Genomic DNA, 17,274 nt, shown 5'->3' with positions numbered 1-17,274 from the left:
AAGGCACAGGAGACCTCAGTCTTGCAGCACCTAACTGGAAGACATGTGTCTAAGGTGAAGGCTATAGCCCTAAAGCTGTCCTTGCCCTCCAATATGTGAAACACACAGGTATGACAGACAATTTTCAACATACGGGGACATCCAAGCTGGCCAATGATGAATGCTTCAGAAAACGGTATGTCCTAAATTCCGTCCTTCACTGGGATTAAGGCATCTAATGTTTCATAGAAGCAAAGAACTGATGTCAGTGAGTAGATGTCTAAAACAAAACATGAGAGTGGAGGGCTGCCTCCCTTTAATATAGCCTTTAATAAGCATCGGTTTAGATTGTTTGGGTAGGCTGTTTTGGACATCAAAACCAGAATGATTTTTCCCAGAGTTTCCAGACCTATATGTTGCCTTATAGCACACTGAAACTTTGGAAGATGGAGCTTCACACACATTTCAAACTCTTTATCTGCACATTTTACATGTTTTGCTCTGCATTAATATCTCAGACGCTATATTTCGTGCTAATGAGTTCCAGTACTTATGGTAAGGAGCAGAATAGAACTGAATAAAGTGTCAAAGGAATAATTATTTTCACATGTGAGCAGCATACTGATAAGGACAAGTTTTGCTCAACCTGATCAGTCTCTGGAGCAGGAAATATTTTTGTGTATCACTATGAGAAGCTGAGCTCCAAGAGGTTGTGTGTAGATTTGTGAGCTTCCTAGGGAATGGCACCTGCTTGAAGTACAAAGCGGAGGGGAGCAGGAAGGCATCAGGAAATCCAAGAGTGTTCTTTGCTTGGGTTGGCCTCTGACTTCGGGGACAGCTGGGCAGTAGACAACAGTTTGATATAATATCATTTTTTTCTCTCCACAAATGGAAAAGAAAATAAAGTTATGCTGTAGTCGAGTAGAGAATTCTTGACTGCTCCAAACAGAAAAATACACCTTCTGCTGTTGGCAGATAACATTGTGAATATTTGCTTTGGCTAATAAATACAGAGGAGTTGTTAAATGATTTACCCATTCTGTGTACGCAGCATTTGTTGCTAAGCTCTCCAATACTTAAGCATCCAGCTCTCCTCTGCAAGGCTCATGGAGTGTTTTGATGGCTCCCATACATTGTATCCCACCAGACTTTTTGGTAAGAGCGGAATGGAAGTGTGAAACATCCCAGCACCAAGACTGGGCTTGGATACTTTTGGCTCCACTGCTAATGGCAACGGGTGCTGCTGGTAGGAACTGGGAGGGTCGTTGCTGGGCTTGGCAGAACAGCCTTGCAGAGAGACTGCTGGTTACTCTGCTGGCTGCAGGATAGATTAAGTGCCTTTGGAAAGGCAATTTATTGTGTCTGGCATCTAATTTTGCTTGTTTGTTTGTTTTTAAGCAAATGGCACTATGCTACTGATAAATTTCAGGTTTTGCCCTTCAACCTTAGTAGAAACTTGTTGGCAAGAGAAAATTATTGTCGAACATATGTCCTAAGAAAGATCAAAAAAGTGAACAGAAGTCCAGCCAGCCATTTTCTTTGGTTTTAAAGATGATTCAAAGCTCTATTTAGCAGTCTATTAAGCAAAGCTTTAGGGTTTGATGAAGTTGGGGTTTTTACCTTGGTTTCAGAAGCCATATCCTGAGGGGTGACCTGAGGGCTGGATTTGTGAGACAAGCTGCTCTGAATCACCACCTCCAGCACAGAGTATCATATGAGTGTGGTAGGGATTGCTGCTGGTGTTTGACTCATGGATTCATGCATCACTCACCTCTTGATGCTCCGCAGAGGTAGGATTTTCCAAGATAATCCACTGCACCACACGCTGCAAGGGATGGGTTTGCTGTTTGTGTGGGACACGGCATCCTGAGGGCACTGAGTAAAAAGCCTGGAGAGATGTAAATGTTCTTTATATTAGAAAACTTATGAGGGGCACCTGTAGGATGGTCATTTTTACTGCAGCAAGGATGTCCTGATGAACTGCTTTTCATATTTGGCTTCCAAAAAAAATCTTTTAGTCGATGTCATGAGAATTATTCTCCAATTTGTATCAAACCCTCAAAATGTAAATAATTTCCTACATTCAGCCCCCCTCACTCTTTAAACTGGGTCTGGAAACTAAATAGCAAAGCACCTTATAGATGTTTTCTCTTTTTGTACGAATATTCTGTTTGTATGAATGTTCTACCTTCTTTCTAATCTTTTACACCTTTCCATCATCATTCCAACTGCAGTGTTTCTACTGTGTGATTTTCTCTAAGAAAGTGAAATGAGTGTGTTCAGATTGCCTCCAAATCTGAACTCAGTGTCACATGCTTTGTACGATGCACTGAAAAACCATGTCCAGTCTGCATTGCAAGCTGTGAGTCCATCCATGACCACCAAAATATGGAATATGCTAAACTAGGGCCTCTGTAATTATTCAACATGAAATGATTTCCTAAATTTCCTGTGAACGGGCTGCAACTGATTATTTGCAAAGGTATCCATTGAAACAGGTTCTTACTATGCAGAGAAATGTCAAGCAACAAATCCATTCTAAGATTTGTTGAGATGCATTTGAGCATTTCCCAACAAGTGGAAATGTAACACCTCTGCTAGTTTCCAGGTAGAAAGTAATTCATGTTGTAGTTATTTTGGTGGTTGATTCCTTTGTCAGTGAATATTTCACACCAGTAGTATATTTGATGTGATTTTAGAGTGCTCTGAGATAAATAGGCCTGCATGCCTTTCTTACAAGGATCATAAAGAACTGTACAAATCCTGACTGCATCTTACATTTCCCTTTCCACCAAGGAGGTTTGTATAAGCAGCTGGTTCACATTTACAATCACAGAATAGAATCAGAGAATGGTTTGGGTTGGAAGGGACCTTAAGATCATGTAGTTCCAACCCCCTGCTATAGGCAGGGACACCTCCCTCTAGACCAGCTTGCTCACAGCCCCATCCAGCCTGGCCTTGAACAAATACTTCCAGGCAGGGATCACTCACAGCCTCCCTGGGCAACCAGTTCTGGGGGCATCAAGATCAATCCAGACCTTCAATATCCTCACCTACTGTGTTCTCTCTTAATGTCATTCAGTGCTTCAGGCTTTCTTTACATACACAGTGAGAAGGAAACATTTTGATGTGTCCCACAGTTGCTTAGAAAGAAGAATGTCCACAGTCTGTGGAAATGACTGATAAGAATTATTTTGAGAGAGGTTTCAATGTGAGCTGGGTCTCTGATCTTACGGAGATGTCAACCCTTATACCAGTTGAAAGCTCAGGGTAGAGAAGTTTGCAAACATCTGATTGTTTGTGACCAAACTGGAGCCTGAGGTCTTAAAAATATCATGAGAATTCAAAATACAGTAGCAAGAGGAAGAAAACACAAATGGAGGGAAATACAACTGGGACTTTTATCTGTGGGGTTTTGGCATGGTCACTGCAGGGGCCAGGCTGCTGTCCATGCTCCAGCCGCCTCCCCACCATGTTACAGAGGTCTTTGCTCTCTAGCAGCTGTCATCAGTACCATATTAATATTTCATAAATAAACAGTCTCTGCAAACCATATTGGCTCTTTGGAGAGTATTTATTCAGATTCTCTGTTCACCATAAGCTTGTCTGAGTGTGGTAATTCTCGGAAGATCTACAGAGGAATTTTAGCATGCACAAGCTGGAAAAGAAGTGACCATCTCATGGCAGTATTCACCTTTGCCCTTTGAATTCTGGATCACGTTCTACTTCCCTTTGGGTTCTGAACTTGTTCCCAGAGCAATGTGCTTCAAGATCCCACGAGAGCATCACGCTTCACTGTTTCCTTCTGTGCACTATTAGGCTGCAAATAGAGCTTTGCAGCTTTGAAATATGCTCTCATTAGCTGTAATTAAATCTTTAAATTCTCCTTCAGGCTTGGATAAGGCACAAGACCCACTCATACCCCAAATTTTTCTTTTCTCCTTTTTTTTTTAAATTTTATTTGTCTCACACTTAGCTAATTACTGAATGCGATGATGTTTCCAAAGCAGCCACAAATAAGAGTATTTACAATCCAACAGGGCATGTGTTAATCTGGCAAACTATTATATTGGCTACACAATCTCTCATTTAATATGAATCACTCTATAAAGTGCCTCAGCAGCACAGCTTCTTATTCATTATTGGTTAATTTCATGATATCCGACATGTGGGATTTCAGTTAACAGATAATTGAGATCGTAAACCAAAATATTTTCAGTGAGATTACATGAAACATGAGACGTTCAGGTTCAGAGCCTGCGCTGCCCCCGTGCTTGTCAGCCCTCAGCAAGGATGAGTGAGGTCTGCAGGCATGTATGTCATTCCTTGGGTCTTGACTCCAAAGTTGAGTCAGCATACAGAGGACAAGTCATTGGTATCTATTCCCCTTCTGTATGATTGCTACACTTGCAAGCCACTATTAGTATAATATTCACAAGCAATATCTCCCTGCTTCTGACATGTCTGTTGAATGGGCAGCTTTGCAATGCCCAAGTGAGAAACTGTAGCTAGTAGTCATAGTGCACAGACCCAATTTCCAGCAGCATCCTAGCATCTAGTGATATACACATGACTTGAATGGGTTTTCATGTTCTGTGCTGACCTCCCTAAAGATTTCCCCAAGCACTCTCGGGTTTACAGAGGAGATCTGGGAAAGGGCAGGGATGTCCTAAGTAGGTGCTGGCAACAACTGATCCATCATTCCAAATCTTTTCCTTGATAAATAGTGAAAATCAACTTCCTTGGGATGACTCATTCCTTCCGGTAATCCTAATTAGTACTTTCATTATTGAAAAGGTTATTGTAGTGGCTGCTGACTGTGCAGATATTTCAGCAGAGATGTACCGACAGGCACCTTCATCCTCTCTTCCCCACTTAATCCTATTGACTTCAGCAAGCCTCAGATTGGTCATGTTACCAATTTTCAAATAAGAAATAAGCTTTTTGATTCATTTTCTTGAGAAGCTTACCTTAAAGATCATCATGAGTGCCATCACATGGCATGTAGGGGACAGCCTGTAGATCAGGCCCAGGCAGCAGGTCCTAACGATCAACAGTAGCTCCTTCGATGACCAGGTGGCCCCCTGACAAATGAGTGAAAGGCTGCTGACGTAGTCTACCTAGACTTCAGACAAGTCTTTGACACCGTCTCTCAGAATTCTCCTGGAGAGGCTGGCAGACTGAGGCTTGGACAGGTATGCTCTTTGCTGGGTAAAGAACTGGTTGGAGGGCCAGGCCCAGGGAGTGGTGATGAATAGAGTTAAATCCAGCCGGTGACCGGTCATGAGAGGTGATCCCCAGGAGTCAGTATTGGTGCCTGTCCTGTTGAATGTCTTTATTAATAATCTGGGCAAGAGAATTGAGTGCACCCTCAGTAAATTTCCAGGTGACACCAATCTGGGGGAAGTGTCGATCTGCCAGAAGATAGGAAGGCACTACTGAAGGACCAGGACAGGTTGGATCAATGAGCTGAAGTCAGTGGCATGAAGTTCAACAAGACCAGGTGCAGAGTCCTGTACTCTGACCACCACAACCCCAGGCAACACTGCAGGCTTTGGACTGAGTGTCTGGAAAACTGTGTGGAGGAAGAGGTCCCATGGGTGTTGGTCAACTCTTGGCTGATCATGAGCCAGTAGTGTGCCCAGGTAGTCAAGAAGGCCAAGGATATCCTGGCTTGTATCAGAAACACCTTTCTGTTCAGCTCTGGTGAGGTCACACCTCAAGTGCTGTGTTCAGTTTTGGGTCCCTCACTACAAGGAAGACATTGAAGCCTTGAAGCATGTTCAGAGAAGGGCAACGAAGCTGGTGTAGCAGACCTGGGTCTGTAGCACAGGTCTTATGAGGAGTGGCTGAGGGAACTGGAGGAGGCTCAGGGGTGAACTTCTCTCTCTCTGCAATTCCCTGAAAGGAGGTTGTGGTGAAGTGGGAATTGGTCTCTCCTCCCGTGTAATTAGCGATGGGACAAGAGGGAACGGCCTTGAGTTGCTCTGGGGGAGGTTCAGGTTGGATATTAACAAAAATTTCTTCTGAGAGAGAGTGGTCAGGCATTGAAACAGGTTCCCGAGGCGGTGATGGAGTCACCATCCCTGAAGTTGTTTTAGGAAAGGGTAGATGCACTACTTAAGGACAAGTTTTATTGGGCGGTATAATAGTTGGATTAGATAATCTTAGAGGCCTTTTCAAACTTAAATAATTCTATGACTCTGTGGGTCCAGTTCTCATGATAAAAAGATCCTGTTAAAAAAAAGAACATTGAGTTCTAATCTTTAAGTACTGACAACCAAAACTTGCTGTATAGTTTTTATATATATTTAAAGGAGTAGTATTTGGGGGGGCAGACTCCTTTTGTCTCAAGCAGACTGTGTATTTTCTTTCTTGGCTCATTCGTAGCAGCCTTGAAAACAGTAGCTTCATCTGGAAATGCTGATACAGCACTCAGCAGCACAGCAGCCCATAGCTCTCCAGCGTATTTGAGGCTGCCAGCAAGAGCTGGGCTACTTCTGGCCACATCTTTCTGGGCGAGTTGCTGCTTTTTATAAGGTCAAATGTGTAGCTTCTTCCTACTGAAAAGCATGAGGAGGGACAACAAATGATTCATTGTAGGCACTCCAGAGACACATAGGCCCCTCGTGTGCTTGGTGGTAGGAATACATTAGTACAGAGATTTCCTGTTGCTACAGTCAAAGTCACGCAGAAAAGCCTTTGAGAGAAGAGAATGAACCGTTTGTCACCAGCTTTCTCTTTGTTTCCCGTTCTTTTCGCTCTGCCCCTCCAGGGTGCTGCTTGGCTTTGCTCCTCCCAACGCTGGGAGGTTAACCCAGCTCATGGAGCAGGTAGGCATGGAGCTGCTGAGCCATTTAACCTCTGGGGACACCTCACTTGTTGTTAAGAGACTCCCTGCACCTTTGTCCAAGTCACTCCACCTGTCCGGATGCTCATGCTTAGATTAGGCAAATCCACTCTCAGTGCTGGTCCCATTTGGAAACCACATACCTTGCACTCCCATGTATCTCAGAGGAAGGAAAGAAAGGCCATGGGATTGGAAAAAGAAGCACCAGAGAATTGGTGGTGGCGGATGTTCAGAGAATGCCTTGAGTGAATGTTCCCTTGTTTTATCTCCACACATAAGGCATCTGTGTTGAGGCTCGACTCTGGGGAGCAAGGTGCAGAGAGGGGCTGTGAGGTGGACCCTTTGGATTCAGAGGCACTCACACCTCTGAGGGGATGGAGACGTGAATCCTCCATTTCATTCAGGGATACAGTCATTTTTCTAACTGCTCAAAAAAGTTGCTTGAAGCGTTCATACCGGCAGTCATCTGGAGTCAGAATCGTTTTGTGGATCCAGATGTGAGTGGTGTTCACAAGCCGTGGCCATCTGGCTGCATAGCTTGCCATTAGATGCAGGGCTCATCAATCCTTCGGTGCCTGAGATTCTGCCCCAGAACCCAAACTATCTTCACCTTCTGTCTGCATTCAGAAATGAAAAGGTGGCATTCTTCATTCCACAAAAGCTTTCTGACTGCATTGTAGGTGCTTTACTTTTGGTCTGTATCATCTGAAGGCTTTACTAAGCTGTGTATGTGGGAGCAAGGGTAGTAAAGGGTTTGGCACTGCAGGATCAGCACTTCTCATTTCCTGGTCTGCATCACCGGACAAGGAAATGAGAAAAGGAGGGAGTTGACTTCTCACTGTGGCTCTGCTTTTCCTTTCTAGGAGTGTCTTTCGTTTTTTCTTTCCCTTTTCCCCTTTCATCCTCTCTCTTTTCCCCTTCTCCCCTTTTCCCCTTTCCTGTTTCCACCTTCTTCTTCTTTCCTTCTTTCTTCCTAACTTCCTTCATCCTTCCGTGATTCGTTCTCTATTTTCTCATTTCCCTCTTTCTTTCCTTCTTTCTCATTCTTTTTCTTTTTCCTTCTCTTTCTTCCTTTCTGTCTCTCTTTCTTTCTTTCTCTTTCTTCCTTTCTATCTCTCTCTCCTTCTTTCTCTCTTCCTTTCTCTCACTCTCCCTTCCCCTCTCCATCCTCCTCTTCTTATTGAAATAGCCCTTTATATCATCATTTGCTCAAAGTGTAGAAACAGGCCAAAAACACATGCCCCAGCTGAACCAAAATGCATTCAGGTCTCATGTCATTATTTTTAACCAGATCAGTATTAAAAGTTTTATGAGCTGCTCCAGTTTCAGAAGGTTTCCCGTAAATGAACTTTCCACCACTCTGTGATGGGAGTGCTTTGCCAACACATGGATGAAATGGAAAAATGAAAGAGGGAAAAATAAAGACCCTTTTCTCCCTGCTTTTCCTCCATCTGGTACAGTACAGAACTGTGACAGGAAGCGAGGTTTTGCAGGGCTTTTTTTATGAGCAGAAGTGCTTTTTTTTTTCTCTCTCCTTTTTCCTTTTTTTTTTAAATATGAAGCTGTTGAGTGTGTCATTTCAGAACTCCCTCCAGGTATCTGGAAACAACCAACTCCAGCATGGAAAAGACATTATGTAACTGCAAAAGACAAAACCCTCCCAATGCTGAGGCCTCGTGGCAGAAGCCAGTCTCTGACCTCACCCTTTTCAGGCTCTCTGGAGAACACTGTGTTCCTATGGCCCCTTGCAAAAAATAGCCCGGTGCCAGATTTCAGCAAGCAATTCCAGCATTTCCTTCCCCTTCCTCTGGTCTGTGGGTGTTTTGGAGTCTCTTGCATGTGTGGGCAGGGATTAATTAGCTAAAATAAAAACTGTACTACAGAGGCTGCGTAAGAAAAAAACACACATATATATTAAAAGAAAAATGCAGGCAAGTGTAATAAGCCTGCAGCATCAGCTAGCTCAGACTTGGTTCCAGTTTTGGAACTAATAAAGACTAAGCCAGAAATGAGGGGTTTCCTGGGTCCCCTGGTCTCTCCTCCTGCATTGCCAGTTCCATTGTGCCCACATGTGGAGCCTGTGCTGGAGGCAGGCAGTGCTGAGCAAGGGGCTGACTGTTGGGAAGATCAAGGTCTTGGTTCGTTTCTATCTTTTCCCAGTATGATCCCTAGAGGGATGTAATCATTCAGTGTTGGTTTTCCTCTGAATTCTCTTTAATTTCCTGACTGTGGTTTGGGGGTTTTGCGAGGTTTTATGGTTGTGGAGAAGTTTTGCCATTTACAGTGGCTGTTCTACATGCTCTGAAAACAGCACCTCATTTCTTTTAAGAAAAGCCTTGCATGTCCTAATTTAAATTGCCAGGTCATTCTTATCACCAGCGCAATACATCTGCAGGGTCCTGAGCACATCTTCCACCCACCGAACCCTTCACCCCAACCCTGGCTCTCTGGGCCAGGAGTCCCCTTTCATCTTCATGCTGCAGAAGCCAGCCGTGTTGCCCTCAGCTTTCTCAGCAAATGTGTGTGCTTCTGGTTTGTTTCTGCCAGCTGGAGCTCAGTGTCTTCTTTACAAAGTTCTGCTTTTGGCAGGTAGGCTGCCAGGGCAGCTTGCAATAGGTTTTCAATGGCTGTGCCATTTATTTAAGATTGTTGAACCCCAAAAGGCTGACAGAAGCAAACAGAAGCTTTTGTTACCTTCACAGGGAACCAACCGTTGCTTTAGTATGCAGAACCATTTGTGTTGCATTTTCTTCAGCATAGTGGTTTGGCTGTTGCAGCACAGGGATGTTTTGGCACATTCCAGAGGGCAGCAGTGTGAACCTCACTGATGGAGCTGTGCATTAAGCAACAAACTGCACAGCTCTGCTTTTGCCTGTGGTCAGGATGGCACACTGTATGCACTAATGTCCCTCCAGCAGCTCTGAGTGTGACGCTGGCCTTGTGTCCACATCCCCATGAGCATCACAGCACTGGAAGGGTTTCTCCAGCTCACGAACTGTAGTATGAGCTGAGCAAATGTGTGAGTCCCAGCTCGGCATCACTTAAATACCTCAGCCAAATGCCTGTGTCCTGCAGCCATTGCTTGTGTCCTTCTGTTAAATCCCTCCAGGTGCTGACTCTTGTGGGACAGTAGTGTTCATCAGACATAATATTGTCTATTCAGCCACATTCATGCAAACAAGGAAAGTCCCTGGCTGCCTGCTGTCCCCGCACATTGATGTCTCAGCAGCAGAACTGAGTTTGTATGATAGCATCTCAACAGGCAGCCAGAGGTCAAGGCAGGAGGCCACTGAGTTCTACTCAGCCAGAGCTGCACACCCTCCTCTGTGAGTTTTGCTTCTCAGGGAGTCTACAAGAGCCCTGAGAACATTTTGTTGGCATGGGATTCAAAACAAGCCTCTGCACTTGACCTCCTTACTCTTCTGCTGGTGTCGTGGTGAGAGGTTTCCAAAACCATAGAGTCCATCTGCTCATCCCCAGAGCCTTCAAGCTTGTAGGGAAATTTCAGTCCCAGCTGACACGGTAAGCTGCTCAGCAAGGTGACCAATGTCTCCAAAGTTGAGAGTGTCTGGGAGCATCCCCTGCCCTGCGGGTGTGGGATGGGCTGCAGCCCCTGCTGTCAGCTGTGCCACCCCACTAGCTTCAAGCTATCTGCCACCCAGCAGCTGCCATGAACCCAATCCAAAGGTGGCTGTGCCTTGCCAGAGCCACCCTTGGGAAGACTGAGGCTCCAGGTACTAAACACCCACGCTGAGGATCCCAGGTCCTCATTACATGCCAGCCTGTTTGCTGGGGTATTCTTCCATTTCTGCAAAACGATTTGATTTTTGAGAGAGGATGCAGAAATCACTGCCAGCAGATTGGTGCTCCCTGACAAATAGTGCTGTGTGATGGAGCCTTCAAATCCCACACAAACCCTCTGCTCCAAATGCCAGCAGTGTTAACACTGTATCCCTGAGGAGACCGCACTGCATCTCCTTTTCCAGCAGGACTTTGCCTTGCTGTCAGTTCATGCTCCTCACGATAATTTTTCATCAATCATATTCAGACCTTTCTCTTCTCCTGTAAACAACCCATTGACTTCAGATTTGTCGCTCCGTTCCCAAGATGAAGCAGTGCACGTGTGCCTGCATCATCCCCCAAGCACCTGGCTGAGGTGGGACGAAGTCTGTGTGTTTCATGCTGGATCGATTCACTCGTGCAGCACAAAGCTGTGCTTGTCCATAAACGTTGTGGATTAAGGCTAATCACTGCGAGGATTGCATTGCTGTCTGCTGATTAAGGAGAGCTCAAAGCTAGCAGCTCTGGACTGAAACTGCTTTAGCCACCAGCCTGCAACCCAATCCTGGTTGAGGTGGCCAGCTGGTGCCCTCCTTCCTAATGCAGCTCATTCATAGCTGCTCTGCTTGTTCTGTCTCTATTTCCTGTGCCTGCTGTCAGTAACTTAACTTTTACTCCACAGCGTGATTTGAAGTAGCTGATGGATGCATGGTACTACCAGGGGAAAATTGTAATACTAAATGTTTCCTGCACTTTTCTTCCCAGAACCTTCCTTCCCTTCCTCTCCATGCAGTCACCTCGTAGCTCCATCCATGCTCTCCCTTGTCCCCCAAATTCATCTGATTATTGTGCAAAGGGGTTTTGCTTTGGTGCAGTTGAGCACTTCTAAGTCTGAGGCACAGCTACAACATCATTGAGAGTGTCTGCTTAGCAGATCCTGGCACTCTGGGATCTTGGCCAGACCACAGGCTGCTCCTCCCAGCAGGTGGGTGGCAGGGGAAGCGCTTGTGGCCCCGACTCCTTTTTCACCATGCTTTAGCAGCTTTGAAATCTCGCTCAAGTGCCCGAACCCTGATCTCCTTCCACCCCTGTTCCCCATCTGAAAGAGGATGAGAGCTTACCAATGAAAGTCAGAGGTATTCTGAATATTCTTTTAAACCTCCATTAGCCGAAGACAGGCACATGATGGCTGGGGAAGAGACTGTGGGATGTCCAGCTGGAACTGGATTGAATGCCATTGATTTTTTTCAGAGGAAGCCATTAAAGAAATAATTTCCGTGTTCCATTTATTGTTCTACTGATAGAAAAATGCCATTTAAAGTGTTCCTTCAGCAGAGAACAACTTCTCACCAAGGAAGGGCAGCTGACATTTGCCTCTCAGGTCAATGGATATTGCTGTGTTGCTACGGCAAACCAAATTTTCTCTTCAGAATATTTTGGAGGAAAAATAGCTTTGGCAAAAAAAGTCGGTATTTTTGCTGAAAATGGAGATCTGTTTTTAAAAGAAAAAAAATAAAAGCTTTGGAATTTAAAATGTCAGTGGATAGCGAAATCCTTTTTATTTTCTCTCCTTCCTTTGTGTGTGCATCCGACTAACACACTCAGTGTCTTCCACGTGTAGATGTGGTAGCTACTGTGGTTGCTGAAGGGGATTTCTTGCTTCCGAATTGCCAGTGCTGCTGAACAGACAGCAGTCTTGCCTGTGGTGGCACGAGCTGGAGAGATTTTAGCTGAAGTAATAAAGTAGATTGAGTTAAATTGCATGGAAGAGTTGAAGTTGCTCGAAGTAATCTGCTCCTTTCAATAAGCAGTGTTTTATGGCGGAAAGATCGTTAACTTACATGCTTTATCTTTTTATCATCAGTAAGTTTTATTGTATTACTTTTTTATCTCTGGATTAGTTGAAAAGTTCATTGCTATGCCCTTTCCCTCCAAATTAATATGCATTGATTACTCTTCCTGGAAATGACTGCAGAGAAGATAAAAATGCCTTTTGGTAACTGCTCAGACTTGGACAAAACCCTAAAAGCGAGTGTAGCTTTAAATCCAGCCAGAAGAGACAAAGCAGGCACGGCTAATAGATGCCAAACAATAAAGCCTTTAACGTGTCTTTGGGATCTGGAGGGGACTGAGTGCTGACCTTTCATTCCTGCATATATTTCACAGCAGTGTGGCAGCACTCCAGGCCTGCTCTGATGGGGGTTTCCTACCAGCTCGCAGCACACAGCCTGGCGTGGCTGCTTCCTTCTCCATAGGCTGCTTCAGCCAAGGGTGGATGTGACAGCAAACAGCTGGGAGGTGGCAGTGGCACCACCTGGCCACTGCTTGGAAAAGATTTGCCCATCTGCAGCCTAATGCCAGCAAATCACCACTGCGAGTCCACTCTGACAGTGCTCAGCTGTCTGTGCGGAATGGCATGTGGTTGGCATGTGGAAGGTTTGGTGAGTGGTTCCTGGGTCTGTCCCTGCCCCAGAGCTAATGGGCAGACCCCACATCCCGATGGGCGACTCTGGTCATAGCTTGGGCCATGACCAGGCAGGAGGCAGCCTCAGGAGGGCTGGCATTGCTGAAGTCAAGCACCCAGGAGTCAGCGCAGGATCTGTGTACTGACAGAAGGACGCCCAACCAGTAAAGCAGTCATTGCCTTCAGCTCTGAGAAGCGTAATTACTAAGTAATCTGCAGGGGTATATAATGAGGTGGGAATATTTTTAGCCTGTGAGTGTGCTCTCCGCAGTCCCTCGGCACCATATCCACAATAAAGAGCACTTAGGCAGCACTGATGGCCTGCAGCTTTTAAGAAATTACAGTGTTGCATCTTTAAAGCTGGATCTTTATTAAAAAGGGAGGTGGGCGATGCTGTTACCTTAACATTGCTGGGTTAAGATAGAATGTGCATTTAAGAAAGCCCTGTTGCATTGTGAGGCTTGTCTCCTTTATTATTTGAGGTACAGCTAATACCTGGAGATGGCCAGAAATGTGTATCAGCTGAATGGAGCTGAGCACACAGCTGTTCCCCAGGCCGGGCACTTTGCAGTCCAATGTGCATCACCAGCAAGACAAGGATGATGTGCTGAGCACCCGGAGGATGATGCAGCACAGAGGCTGAGCAAACTGAAGGAGCACTTTATCTCCATGCTTCCTGGTAGGTGAGAAAAGGAAGAGGTTGGGAATACATTTTCAGACTTCGCCACTGCAGAGCAAGAAGCTCAGCATCGTGTTCAGATGCAACTCCAGAGCAGCTCTCGTGCCAGCTGCTCCCACTGCCGCAGTGTGTGCAGCAACCATGAGCTCACCCAGCCCTGGGAGCAGCAGAACTTCTGAGCCTCTTCCAGCACAAGCACCCTTTTATCAGCCTTTCTCTCTATACCTTCGTGTAACAGGGACCTAGGAAATTATTATTGTTTGTGAGGGTGAATTTACTGACATCTTGGCCTGTGCTTGTGTGGTTTCTACTGCGGTTGGCTGCTGATGGGACAAATGTGCCTACTAAAAATTTTTCTTTGCATGTTTTATGTTCCCCAGCCAAGGACTTGTACCTTGAAAACCAGGAGAAGTTTAGGTGAGGATATTCAGAGATTTGTGGCTGCGGTTTGCCTGAGCCAGCCTCAAGTCCCCACAGTCTAACCAGTGCCTCCAGCACAGTGGGATGCTGCTGGGTGGGCGCATGCTCCTCAGATACCAGCAGAAAGCACACCAGAAAAAAAGGATGTGAAAGCTGCTCTCTTGGATTCACTGCTGCATTTGCAGAACTATCTGTGGGAATGCTTCTGTAGCACTCAGCCAGCCTGTGCTCTGAGTTAACTGAGCCCCTCGCCTCCCCCCAGCAGCTATTTGGAAAGGCTGGTTCTTATCCCAGCCCCCCCGAGCCCCCAGTGGGAACACAGGCCGTGTGACACCAGCATCCCACACCAACAGAGCCGAATGGCAGCAAGCACGTGGCTGCTGAGCCTTTGTTTTGGGGCTTTCTTTGAACAACAAGGAGCAACTGGGGCTTGGCTATTAAATGAATGAGCTCAGTTGGTGGACAAGCTGGGACACCTGAGGCCTTGCATTCCTGACAAGGCTGGCGAGCACCAAAGGGCTTTTCACAGGCATCTCTAGAAAGTTGCTATTATATGTGAGCTTCACACTCAAACACCTTTGGACAATGATGGCACCAGAGAACACCGCTGTTCGCAATTGTTGACAGCAGAATAAATCCCTGCATTCTGGGGTGCTTCTCTCCGCTGAGCACGGGGCTGCTGCAGCACAGAGGGCAGGGGTCAAAGCATGGGTTCTGCTTTCAGAGCAGCTCCTGAGTGCTGATGCAAGGAGCCCCCACAGAGCCCTTTCGGAAGTAGAGAAAGAGTGGCATTGTGTTCCACAAGTAGAGAGCAAGGAGGAGGGAATCTCAATCCCTGTGTATGAAACAAACACGGGAAGAGGTTTGGGTGCCCAAGTACCAATCGTATCAAGAGGAGCTCCCTGTGGAAGCACTGCCACCTCAGCTGGTGGTGCATCCTACCACATCCTGCTCAGTGCAATATGTGCGGTGCAGGATTTTGCTGTCCCTGAGCTGTAGTGAGGGATTGGAATGTGCTCTGGTGCTGCAGGACAGCTGCAATCACTGTGCCAGGGCAGCATGGCTTGATCACGTGTGACTCAGTTTCCAGGAACACACAAGTCTTAACAGGAACAGTGGCAATAAGCATCAACACAAGGAGGTGCAGCTCATGATATCCCTTTGCTCCTTCTGTGCAGCCAGGACACGGGGCTGAGACAGACTTGCAGCATGTAATGGTGAAGCCATGCAGTGGGTGGCTGTGGGTTCTATACAATACCTTAATGATCCGGGCTTTGTTCACTTGGCTCTGCCAGAAGTGGCTCCCAGGGATGCAGGCAACATCTGTGCAATAGATATGGCAGTGCCACCAAGATGGATGTGGGTATTAAAGTGCTGGTGATGAGACTTGGTGTCTGTGTTGTATGTCTTTTGGGCTTTGGTTTGCCAACAGCAGCCAAAGGGATCCAGCCCCACCCGAATGGGGCATTTGCTGGGTGCTTTGTTCCTCTGCATGCTGTGAGTAGCTTGGCCCTGGGGAAATTCTCCAAGCCCTAGCAAGCCAAGAGTCAACATTGGCCCATGTATAAATGGATATGGGCAGAGCATCTGCCTTTTGAGGCTGTTGCTACCTTTTTAAAAGCAAATGTTTTTTCCCCAGAGCTCTTCTTTTCCTCATGAGCTCTTCAGATAGCGTAGAAATACAATTGTATGTGTGGTGCCCATCTTCACAGCTCCAAGAAACCCCTGTTGGCACCATCTGGCTAGGAGCAAGCTGCCCATCTGTTAGGTGCCTTCACTCAACGATATCTCAATACAATCTCAAAACAGCAGTTTTCTTTTCCCTGACTGTTTCAAGTGCATTGGGGTGCAGATGCAGGAGCACCCCTTGGAGTTGAAACCCCATGGCAGAGCTGCTGGTGCTGGAGTCATTGTGCAGCATGCTGGGAGAGGAGCTCTGCCCCACACCACTGGCCTCTTTGCAGCTGCCACACTTCCAGGTGTTGGAGGAAGGGACCCGACAGAAATGTGCTGAAAACCCCCACCAGTCTATGGCCTTTTTTCCCTGTGTGGTAAACTCTTCTGCTTTCCTCTGTGAGGAAAACAGCATGTGGGGAATTCCTGTGCCAGCAACGCTTCTTACTAGAAAGTGGGATGTTTCTGTAACGAGGAGAGAAAAGTTCTCATGTATAACATTATCTAACAACCTGACAAATTCAGCAACACTAAGTGACCAGACATAAACACCTGCCTGGCCTGCTTCTGTGTGCCTGCAGTGAGCAATTCTGCCTTGTGGTGAGACGTAATCTCTGTCCCCTGGAGGTATTTTTAGCCGGGGGAGAGGCCATTACCACTCTCTAATCAATGCCTCTGCTGTCTTTAATTCCTCCTAGGGTGATTTTGCTGTGCAGGGCAGTTTGAGCGCCGTGGCTCAAAGCTGTGGGCACACTGTGCTGCACACACTGAAAGCTCCTGCGCTCTTCTCCTTGTTGGACCCGGCTCCTGGGTGCTTGTATTACAGAGGTGTTTTGTGATCTGGGGGAAAGCCCCTTATTTCTTGTGTTCTGTGGTGCTTCATCATCGTAGACAAGAATTGTTCTGGGCTGAAATTGGCTGCTATTGAGCTTTCCTGGCAATGATGTTGGGCCCACGTCTTGGGGTATGTGGAGGAGACGAGTGGACAGGATGTGCTGGAGAGTGACAGCAATTCAGAAATAATCCCCTCCACATCACTGAGACTGCTCACGTCGTAAAAATTCTGCGTGTCCTTTAGCATTGTCAGGAATTGGATCTGAGTTGGGTTAGGCTCAATGTATTAAGAAACACGTGCATTTGGGGCCAGAAAGAAACCTGACTGTTTTAAATCCATTGAAAATAAAAGAACAAGCCCATGCTTTGGCTGAATAGCTGGGAAACTGGTTCTGAAGCCAGGAAGGATCCCCTCCTGCTGCAAGGAGCTCAGTGCGGAGGCTGCACGGTAGCGTATGAAAAGAGCAGAGCTGCTGGTGAAAGGCACTACCTCCCTCTGCCTGTGCTCCGGGCAGAGCTGGGCACTGAGAGTGCCTCTTGTGAGCATCCTTTGCTTTGTGTTCACCTCAGGGATGGAGTCCCACCAGGGGACTG

At 46.4% G+C, this 17,274-nt stretch overlaps 1 long non-coding RNA gene across 1 annotated transcript; it reads left to right on the top strand.

The window, feature by feature from the left end:
• Window positions 1–1,044: 1,044 nt before the first annotated feature.
• Window positions 1,045–3,532, top strand: LOC116217161. The gene is made up of 2 exons (XR_004161275.1): window positions 1,045–1,134; window positions 1,611–3,532. It is a non-coding gene; the product is annotated as an uncharacterized LOC116217161 (long non-coding RNA).
• The last annotated feature ends 13,742 nt before the right edge of the window (window positions 3,533–17,274 follow it).

Source organism: Meleagris gallopavo, chromosome 14, assembly GCF_000146605.3.
Source record: "Meleagris gallopavo isolate NT-WF06-2002-E0010 breed Aviagen turkey brand Nicholas breeding stock chromosome 14, Turkey_5.1, whole genome shotgun sequence".
NCBI classification, from domain to species: Eukaryota; Metazoa; Chordata; class Aves; order Galliformes; family Phasianidae; genus Meleagris; species Meleagris gallopavo.
Note: the sequence above shows the minus strand (reverse complement) of the source record. Positions and strands in the feature narration are given on the sequence as shown.